Source organism: Podarcis gaigeae (genome assembly GCF_964106915.1).
Source record: "Podarcis gaigeae genome assembly, chromosome: 5".
In the NCBI taxonomy this organism is placed as follows: Eukaryota; Metazoa; Chordata; class Lepidosauria; order Squamata; family Lacertidae; genus Podarcis; species Podarcis gaigeae.
Window position 1 is genome coordinate 57,814,054 of NC_139681.1, and position 9,551 is coordinate 57,823,604.

Genomic DNA, 9,551 nt, shown 5'->3' on the forward strand with positions numbered 1-9,551 from the left:
CAGGTGAGCAACTTGTGAAGTGGGGAAGCCAAGGGGGGCTATTCAAAGCTAAAGAGGTGGAGAGTTGTAAAGGTAAAGGTAAAGGGACCCCTGACCATTAGGTCCAGTCGTGACTGACTCTGGGGTTGCGGCGCTCATCTCGCTTTATTGGCCGAGGGAGCTGGCATACAGCTTCTGGGTCATGTGGCCAGCATGACTAAGCCACTTCTGGTGAACCAGAGCAGTGCACAGAAACGCCGTTTACCTTCCTGCTGGAGCGGTACCTATTTATCTACTTGCACTTTGACGTGCTTTCGAACTGCTAGGTTGGCAGGAGCAGGGAGCGAGCAATGGGACCTCACCCCTTCGCGGGGATTCGAACCGCCGACCTTCTGATTGGTAAGTCCTAGGCTCTGTGGTTTAACCCACAGCGCCACCCGCATCCCTGGAGAGTTTTAAAAGCTATGGTTAAAAGCTAGAAGTGGATGGATGCAGAACATGATAGGGAACTACAGTAAAATCTTAGGATGAGGTGGAAGGCTGAGTATTTAAGACGAGTACAGGTGGATAAGATCATCTAATCCAGATTCCTGTTATCCCAGTGGCCAGCTGGAGAACAGGGTGTTGGACATTTGGTCTGATCTAACAGGGCCCTTCTTAACCTCACTCCTCCTCCCATTCCTCTGCTGTGCTACCTTCTATCCCTATTCAAAGACATTTTCAATTGACTGGGAAAGGAATAAGTGGTAGTAGCAGGGAAAGCCAACAAGAAGTAATAATCAGGATGATGTTTAATGCATATTAATCCCCTTGTATAGCTATATTTATATTGTGCTGTTAAATCTCCTTGAAGTTAATGGGGACTCTGCTCACTGGTTGGATCACCTCCAGATTAAGCAAGTTAAACAAGACTTAATTTAACATATATATTTTTAATGTTGAATGGTGCAAAATCAACTGTGTGATTAATCTGATGGGAAGTTATAATGGCAAGAACAAAGACAATGTAATCTATGTCAAGGGGAAGATTGGTCACAACAGTGCAGGCAGGCAAAACCAATTGGAGCTCATCCACACAACTAGCCCAAACTGGTTTAATAGTCATTCCCTCTGCCAGGAAGTCCTGGGAATTGTAGATCTTTGTGCAGCTGAGCCAAAAGTACTCCCTGTGTTTAGTGAACATTGTAAGAAAAATCAAGAATATCCCCTCCCTTTATGGTTTCTTTTTCTGGCTGTTCCAGAATGATCGCCTCTTGGATGGAATTAACTTCATTTGCCTTTTGTGATGTAATAGCGTAGCTGAATCTGATTGGCAGCATAGTATAATGCTACCACTATATTAACTTTGTTAGGATCACCATGTGTCTAAACCAGAAAACATTGCCTTCTCCCAGAATTATATTTACTTCATTATACAAGTATTTATAAACTGCCTTTAGCCCTAATTTGGAAGGTTGTATATATTTAGTGGGTAGAATGTGTTAAACCTGCCTTTTATATGGATTAATGTGGGGTTGTTGTTTTTTTAAAAAAAATTGATTTGGTTTTCATATTTGTACTACTGTACTTTGTAAGTCACTTTTGATTACCTTTTGTAAAGAAAAACTACTAATAAGTGCAATTAATAACAATTATAATAATCTCATTAACATATTTTGAAGTGGAGCAATAAAATAATTAAAACATCATAAAACTGTGAAATACAAAGAAAATGACCACCACTAAATCAAATCAAATTGAATTGAATTTACTCTTTTATTTGTTTGTTTGTATATTTATTACAATTATTTATAATGCTGCAAGGCAATTCCAAACAGTGGCGTAGCGTGGGGGGTGCAGGGGGGACCGGCCGCACCGGGCGCAACATCTGGGGGTTAGGGTTAGGGGGCACAAATCCACGGGTTAGGGGGCGCAAATTACTTGCCTTGCCCCGGGTGCTGACAACCCACCCTACGCCACTGATTCCGAATCAATCTGCAATGAGCTTTTGCTTTTTGAAATGTAACCAGTTTCTCAAGAAGCACTTTTCAGGAGTAAAACATATGCAATAGATCTAGACTGTGTGTGGACTACATGGGGGCGGGGGGAGTACTCGGTCTCCATTGATTTTAAAATAAAATGTCATGTGTACAGTCCCTGGCTGCTTTGCTCAGCTGTTCTGGGCACGGTCTAATGTTAGTCCCCTTGGCTATTAACTTGGACCTGCATTTCTGTAATAATATCATTTCTGTAATAATATCTTTCTTCCAAAAGAGTTAACCTAGACCATCCTGCTAGGCCTTGGAGTGGCCACAAGGCACTCATAAGAAGAATCACAAATCCCCATCTCAGCCATAATAGCTCTCAAGTTATGCTGGGTTCCTATTTGTACCAGTGATCTGCCAGCGTGAAGCTTTACATAGTATTCCCCAGCCTACCGCCAGAGAAATCCAGTTATCCATCACAGCTATTTTTATGGACAGGCAGAGGGGAACTTTGACAACCGCTCACTGCTGTTATCAACAGGTGTATATGGTTATTAAAGAGACTTCAGATACAGCCAGGCTTAGCAGGGTGGGAATGGACGAGGCTTTGGAGATGAACTTCAGCAAGCATTGTGCCAGCATCAATTTGCACAGATAGAGCCATAGCTGGACTTTTAATGGTTGCTTAAATCCCCTCTTCCCATGTCGCCTGCTAAAAATAAACAGCTTAGCCATGAAACACCAGCAGAACAGTTGGAATAAATACTTAATTCTGCAATCCTAAGCATTCAGACTTGGGAATGTCCCATTAAACTCGGGGGGGGGGCTGACTTCTGACTGAAGCAGACATAGATAGGATCACACAGTTAGCTCTCCTTAAATTTTTTGATGTGCGAATTACACAAGTGCAGCACTGTAAACAAAACCCAGAAGGAAGCTCAAAGGACTGTATAGTATTTTTAAAAATCATACAATGTACCTTTCCCTTACTTATGAAGTAACAGACACACACCATATCATATCTATATTATTTCGGGAGGCCTTTGCACCTTGAATGCTTCTCAAATGCCCTCCATTTTGTAAATACATATATTTATATAGATAGGATTTTATTTTCTTGATTTTTTTTTTTTAAAAATGGAAACTTAAATAATATTTTATTGTATATTTTATTCTCAGCAGCTTTGGGACTTACATGGCAAAAAGTGGGATATAAATTTTAAAATAAATATAAATAAATAAATAAATAAACAGTGTATTACAGTGACCTTATTTCAGTGACAGGATTTGCCGTGGCAGCTTGCAAAACTTGAGTCAATTTTCTACCTCCTCGGTAGTATGATACATGTTAGATATTACTGCTATTCTGTTTTTGTTTGTTTCGTTGCAATTATGATTATTTTATTTCTTTGTTCTCCGTTATGATTCATGGGTGAAACAATAACCACCAATCAGCACAGGCAGGGCAACTTATACAACAGGTATATTTTGGATACATAAAACATAATGCATGCTGTCTTGAGCTCCCATGAGGAAAGGCAACTTATAAGCAGGTTCTTATTTTTATTGGGCAGCAAAGCAGCCTCTGGAGGCTGAGGATTTCAGTGGTGGAGCAGCTGGGGAGGGGGTACTTAACCCTTTCCCTTCCAGATACTTTTCTATTTAAAAACGCTCCCTCCATAAGTTGCTTTTCCTTATTTGTGGTGTGGGGGTGGGGGGGGAGATGTGGTGCATTCAGTTGTATCTTTTTCTTTGTGTGGTGATCAGCAGCTTTGAGGTGGGATTTTGAGTTTTAAGGCAACATTTTGGAAGGGTTAAATAATCCTCCACAGGCTATTTTTATTGTTCTTTTTTTAAAAAAAATGGTGCTGCATGAAACATCTATTTTGGCACTAAGAAACATTGTAAACAACATCCTCTTCCTGTACCCCAAATCCGAAGATACAGTATAAATAATAATACATAAATGATCTGCTGGAAGTGTAGCCATTATAAACCAATCAGTATGCTGTTTGGTTCTGAGCCAATCTAAAGAGCTCTGTACTCAAAACGAAACAATTGTGTTATTAGGGCAGGTCAATCACATTGGCATAAAGTTGTCAACAATCATGTTAGTTTTCCTTCCATGATCGGAGTGACTGAATCCCAAGCCCTCATTCCAAAAGCGCACTCAACGGGTTTCGGAGTTCCACCGTCAGCTGATCTCTAGTTATATTGTGGGCCTAAAGAATTATATTCAGCTTAACAATACAAAAGCAGAAGGGGGAAGGAAAAGATACGAGGATCTCTGTATAAACACCTTAATGCAGATGTGAACTTGCAACCTTCACATGTTTGTCATGTACAAGAGTTTCAAGTCTGCCCAAATCTGGTCAGAACCAGGGCCAGCTCAAGAGCCAGGAAGCCAATAAGCTGGTACATGCTCTGATGCCCACCTTTTATCCCACTTTTCCTCCCATTTGGAGATCACAAGTGGTTGACAAACTCAGGAATGGTGATGATGCATCAGAGGGAGAAAAGGGAAGCTGGTCTATTCCTCCCGCTTTGCTGAGACCAGCTGCTCATGGTTTTTCTCCTTCATCTGTCAGCCAACAGCATCGATTCCATCAGGCTACCGGAGCTCTTTCCATCCCAGCTGGTCATTGTAAAAACTGATGCTGAAGTTTGCTCTCACCCCCACCCCCAGCTGAATCTCTTTAACCTTTTACAGATAGGTAGCCGTGTTGGTCTGCCATAGTCAAAACAAAAAAAATTCCTTCCAGTAGCACCTTAAAGACCAACTAAGTTAGTTCTTGGTATGAGCTTTCGTGTGCATGCACACTTCTTCAGATACACTGAAACAGAAGTTACCAGACCCTTCTATATAGTGAGATATATTGTGATATATTGTCTTTAACCTTTTGTAATTTTCAAATGAAGGACTTTATACATTTTTAATAAATAAAACAAATAATAAACCTAAGGACAGGGACTGCCTTTTTTTATTGATCAGTAAGTTGTTCTGGGACACTTTTTACCAAAGAGTGGAGTTCTTAAAATGCTTTAAATAACAAACTGAGCATTGAAACCATGTTGAGCAGAGCAACCTAAAGCAGGGTTTACTCAGAGGTTAGTCCCCTTGTGTTCAATGGATCTTACTCTTGAGTAAACATGTTTGCAGCCATGTAGGATATTTCTAAGCATGCTAAATGGAACTTACCCCCAGGTAAGTGCGCATGGGATTATTAAACATGTTATAATAATACTTACCATTGGGACAATACTTTCAGATATTTAAAGTGCTTCACATGCATTATTCATTGTAATCTTCATAAGAACCCTGTAAAGCAGTATTTGCCAACGTGATGCTCTCTGGATGTTTTGGACTACAACTCCCATCAGCCTCCACCAGCATGGCTAATTATAAGAGATGGTTCAAACTGTAGTCCAAAACTTCTAGAGTTGGAGAAATAAGTCAATGCTACTATCACTTTATACTGCAATCTATGAAGTGCTAAGCCTACTTGTGAGCAGTATGCTTTTGTACAGTAATAACAGGTAGGAGACACCAAGTACAACTCAGGAGGTTGACTTTTGCATCATCCATGAACCATAGGCAAGCTGCTCTCTCTCTCTGCCTCAGGCCTATCTGCAGTATAGAAGATAATAAACACTGTCATCTTACAGGGTTGTTGTAAGGATTGCAACTAAATAATGGATGTGATGTGCTCTGAACACTTGAAAGCAACACATCTGTATTAAGTAATACTATTATTAGCTCCCCATGAAATGTACTTCCATTTCCTGGTTGGTTGGTTTGTTTTTTGTACCTAAGAAACTGTTCACAAGGCGGATGGATATTAGAGAGAAGAGGGATGGCATCTGCATTGTTCCAGCAAGTCTCTTTACCCGTCAGATGCATACAATGGACAAGGTGGAGAAGAAGGGGAACGCACATCCCATTGAAAGTAAGCCGGGCGTGCCTTTGAATTTGGATGCAGTCCCTCCTCACATACTTTGAAGTGGAATCTTATTCAGATATACATCTTGAATGTACCCACCCCAGTGATAACATAACTACAGGGGACCAGAAATGGATCGAGGCTCTTTTACACTGCTGGGATGACACACACTATACAATGACACAGAAAGGGGCCTTCTGTACAAAGGAGGGACCTTGCTTGTGGCATGCTCTCCCTTTGGAAACACACTTGGTTGCTGACACTTCTGTCATTTCAGCAGCATGTAAAGACCCACCTGCTGCTCAGGCATCTAGAGTATTTTAGAGTATGACCGAGAGTGAGTAGGCCACCTTGCACCTTTAAGCAGCATTTTTCATTTCCATGAGTTCTTTCAAGGTGCCCTTACATTGATTTATACTTTTGATTGCTTTCAGCTGATTTCATTTATTCAGTGTATGTGTGTGCTGCACCTTGACCTGAGATCTATTATGATGATGAAGGGTGGGCTAAAAAATATACTTAAAAAATAAATAAGACTCAAAAATTGTCCTGCAGGGGTCCCTGGCCACTAACTAACCAGCTAGCACGGTGTAGTGGTTAAGAGTGGTAGTCTTGTAATCTGGTGAACTGGGTTCGCTTCCCCGCTCCTCCACATGCAGCTGCTGGGTGACCTTGGGCTAGTCACACTTCTCTGAAGTCTCTCAGCCCCACTCACCTCACAGAGTGTTTGTTGTGGGGGAGGAAGGGAAAGGAGATTGTTAGCAGCTTTGAGATTCCTTAGGGTAGTGATAAAGTGGGATATCAAATCCAAACTCCTCCTCCTCCATGGCTAGACGAAGCATGTACACCTGTCCTTGCCTGAGCAAGTGGGGATGGAGGTCTTTGTTTGCCCACTATATCAGGGTTATGAATAGGCAAGAATGCTAATTCAAAATGCAGTGTATCCATTTCTTTAGTATGTTGATACTCTAGGCTTTCCATAAAAATGCCCAAAACAAAAAAAAATCCACATGAAAAAAGTGACCAATAGAAACCCATTTCAAAGTGCACCAGAAACTGAACTTCACTAAAGTGCCTCGCATGAGAACATGCACACACAGTGCTGGATTTACGTATAAGCTGAACAAGATATAGCTTAGGGCCCCACTTTCTTGGGGGCCCTCAAAAAAATTAAAGGAAAGAAAGCTGGACATACATTTCCAAAATATAAGATAAAAAACAAATAAAATAAAACCTACATACAGCAACAGTGTTTTGTGTTGTGTAGGCTCCTATGATGTAAGTAATGATGCAAGCCTCCTGTGATGCAAGCCTGCTAGCCTGCTCCCTAAAATATCACTGGCTTGTTCATTTCTATATGCAGGGTGCCTACATTCTGTATGGACTGTTATGTGCAATTGGCTTTAAAAGGTAAAGGGACCCCTGACCATTAGGTCCAGTCAAGGCCGACTCTGGGGTTACGGCGCTCATCTTGCTTTATTGGCCGAGGGAGCCGGCGTACAGCTTCTGGGTCATATGGCCAACATGACTAAGCCGCTTCTGGCGAACCAGAGCTGTGCACGGAAATGCTGTTTACCTTCCCACCAGAGTGGTACCTATTTATCTACTTGCACTTTGATGTGCTTCCGAACTGCTAGGTTGGCAGGAGCAGGGACCGGGCAAAGGAAGATTACCCCATTGCGGGGATTCAAACTGCCGACCGTCTGATCGGCAGGTCCTAGACTCTATGGTTTAACCTGCAGTGCCACCCGCGTCCCTTTGTATACAAGCACCCTGTACATATTCTATATACAGGGTCCCTACATTCTGCATGGACTGTTATGTGCAATTGCTTTAGGTACCTATAATTAGGTCCATAAATTACCATATAGCATCAGTGGCGTAGCGTGGGTTGTCAACACCCGGGGCAAGGCAAGTAATTTGCACCCCCTAACCCGTGGATTTGCGCCCCCTAACCCTAACCCCAGATGTTGCGCCCGGTGAGGCCGGCCCCCCCTGCACCCCCCACGCTATGCCACTGTATAGCATATATTCAACACAAAAAACAGCAACAAATTGTTGTTGACAAAGGACAGCTGGGCATATAAAGGACCCCATTGCCTTCATTTCCCCATTACCAATATCGAGGGAGAAAGTATGAGAGGACTAGCCTGAACCAACCTCCCACCCAAGGGAAACTAAGCTTTGAAGCAGGCTGCTTATTGGATGCTTCCTTGTCACTGGGTTGCACTTTTTTGAGGGAGATGAAGTGTATATTTATCCACCTTTCTAGGGATCAGCCTCCCATTACACAACAAGGCAGAGAGGGTGGGGTGGGGGGAGCCAGATTCCCCACCAGTAGCCTCCGGGAGTGCAATTAAACCCTTGGGGAGGGAGGGAGGGAGGGAGGGACCCCCTTGAAGCAGTCATCAGCTCCTTCCTCCCTAACCCCCGAAAGCTTCAGCTCTCCCAAACCACAAGGACTTTGGATGATGGAGCTGGCGCCAGCAGGTTCCCTAAAGAGTTCAGAAGTCAAGAACTTGAGGCAGGTAGGGCGGGTGCGGCGGGGGAAACCCGATCGCCTACAGACAAGGCGCTGCAGGAAGGAAGGGAAGGGGAAGATCCTGCTGGCCAGAAGAGGGGGGATCAGGACCCTTTCTCTTGGGAGGGGAAGGAACAACAGGATATAGCCTCTGAGAGGCGCGGGGAGGGAGCTGCGTGGCAGCCTGTCTGGTGTGGCACGAGGAGGTCGCGTTTTCCCATTGCTTCAAAGAGAAACGAGTGGCACTTCTCTCAAGTTTAGCAGGCACAGCTTTGAATGCTGGAATGGGTCGCTGGCAGGGCTCTTCTTCTGTTATTATGTCAGATACGTAGGGTTGCCATATTTCAAAGAGCAAAAAAAGAGGTCGAATTTTTCGACTTTTAGCTATGGATCGCTTTGACGACCCCACCCATGAAAAGGAGGACGTGTCCTGGAAAAAAGAGTCCTGACTAATTCGAGGAGTTCCTAAGGATTAGCTCCAAGTACAGAGGCATTCAGATGTTCGGTTTTCATTAATGAGAAAGCCCTCGAAGGTCTCTCTCATTCTCACACACGTGTTTGCTGACAATCTCGGGATAAACAAGGCTTGTGGCCCTGCGTGTGGATGACTGAGTGTGTACCAGCGAGTAGAAATTAAATGGCTGTAAATGAATGCGAAATACAGATTTCTGTGCAAACAATAAAAAGAAATTCTCACTGTGTGAGAAGCAGATCAGGCTTCACCCTCAAATTCTCGCAGCTTTTGAAAGCACCTGCCTTTCAGCATATACACCTGGCGCCTAAGAATTCAGCAGTGGAGGCTTTTGCATTTGAGGTGTGCGTGGGTGCGCGGGCCCGCGCGTGTACATTTCCCCGTGTATTCCAACGGCTGTTGTTTTATTCCATTTCCTACTTTGAAAAACACAGCTGGCCAAAATGGAAAACTTTCAAATGGCAAAGTAAAACGGGAGTGGAGTGTGGAGGTAGAGGGAAGAAAATGAAAATATCTTAGATCCACTCCTGTTTTCTTACTCGTCGCCAGTGGAGAAATCTAGCTCTTGGGAGACTTCGAGTGGGAAAGGTCAGCAAGGAGCGGCTGCGGTTGTGGGGACGCTTCTTATAAATTGGAAGTGACACGGAAGGAAAACGTCCTCGCAAATATTTATT

At 43.2% G+C, this 9,551-nt stretch overlaps 1 long non-coding RNA gene across 1 annotated transcript; it reads left to right on the forward strand.

Annotated features, from left to right (window-relative positions):
- The first annotated feature begins 3,374 nt into the window (after window positions 1-3,374).
- Window positions 3,375-9,013, forward strand: LOC310844540. Its single transcript, XR_014564173.1, has 3 exons — window positions 3,375-3,424; window positions 5,758-5,890; window positions 8,790-9,013. It is a non-coding gene; the product is annotated as an uncharacterized lncRNA (long non-coding RNA).
- Window positions 9,014-9,551: the final 538 nt, after the last annotated feature.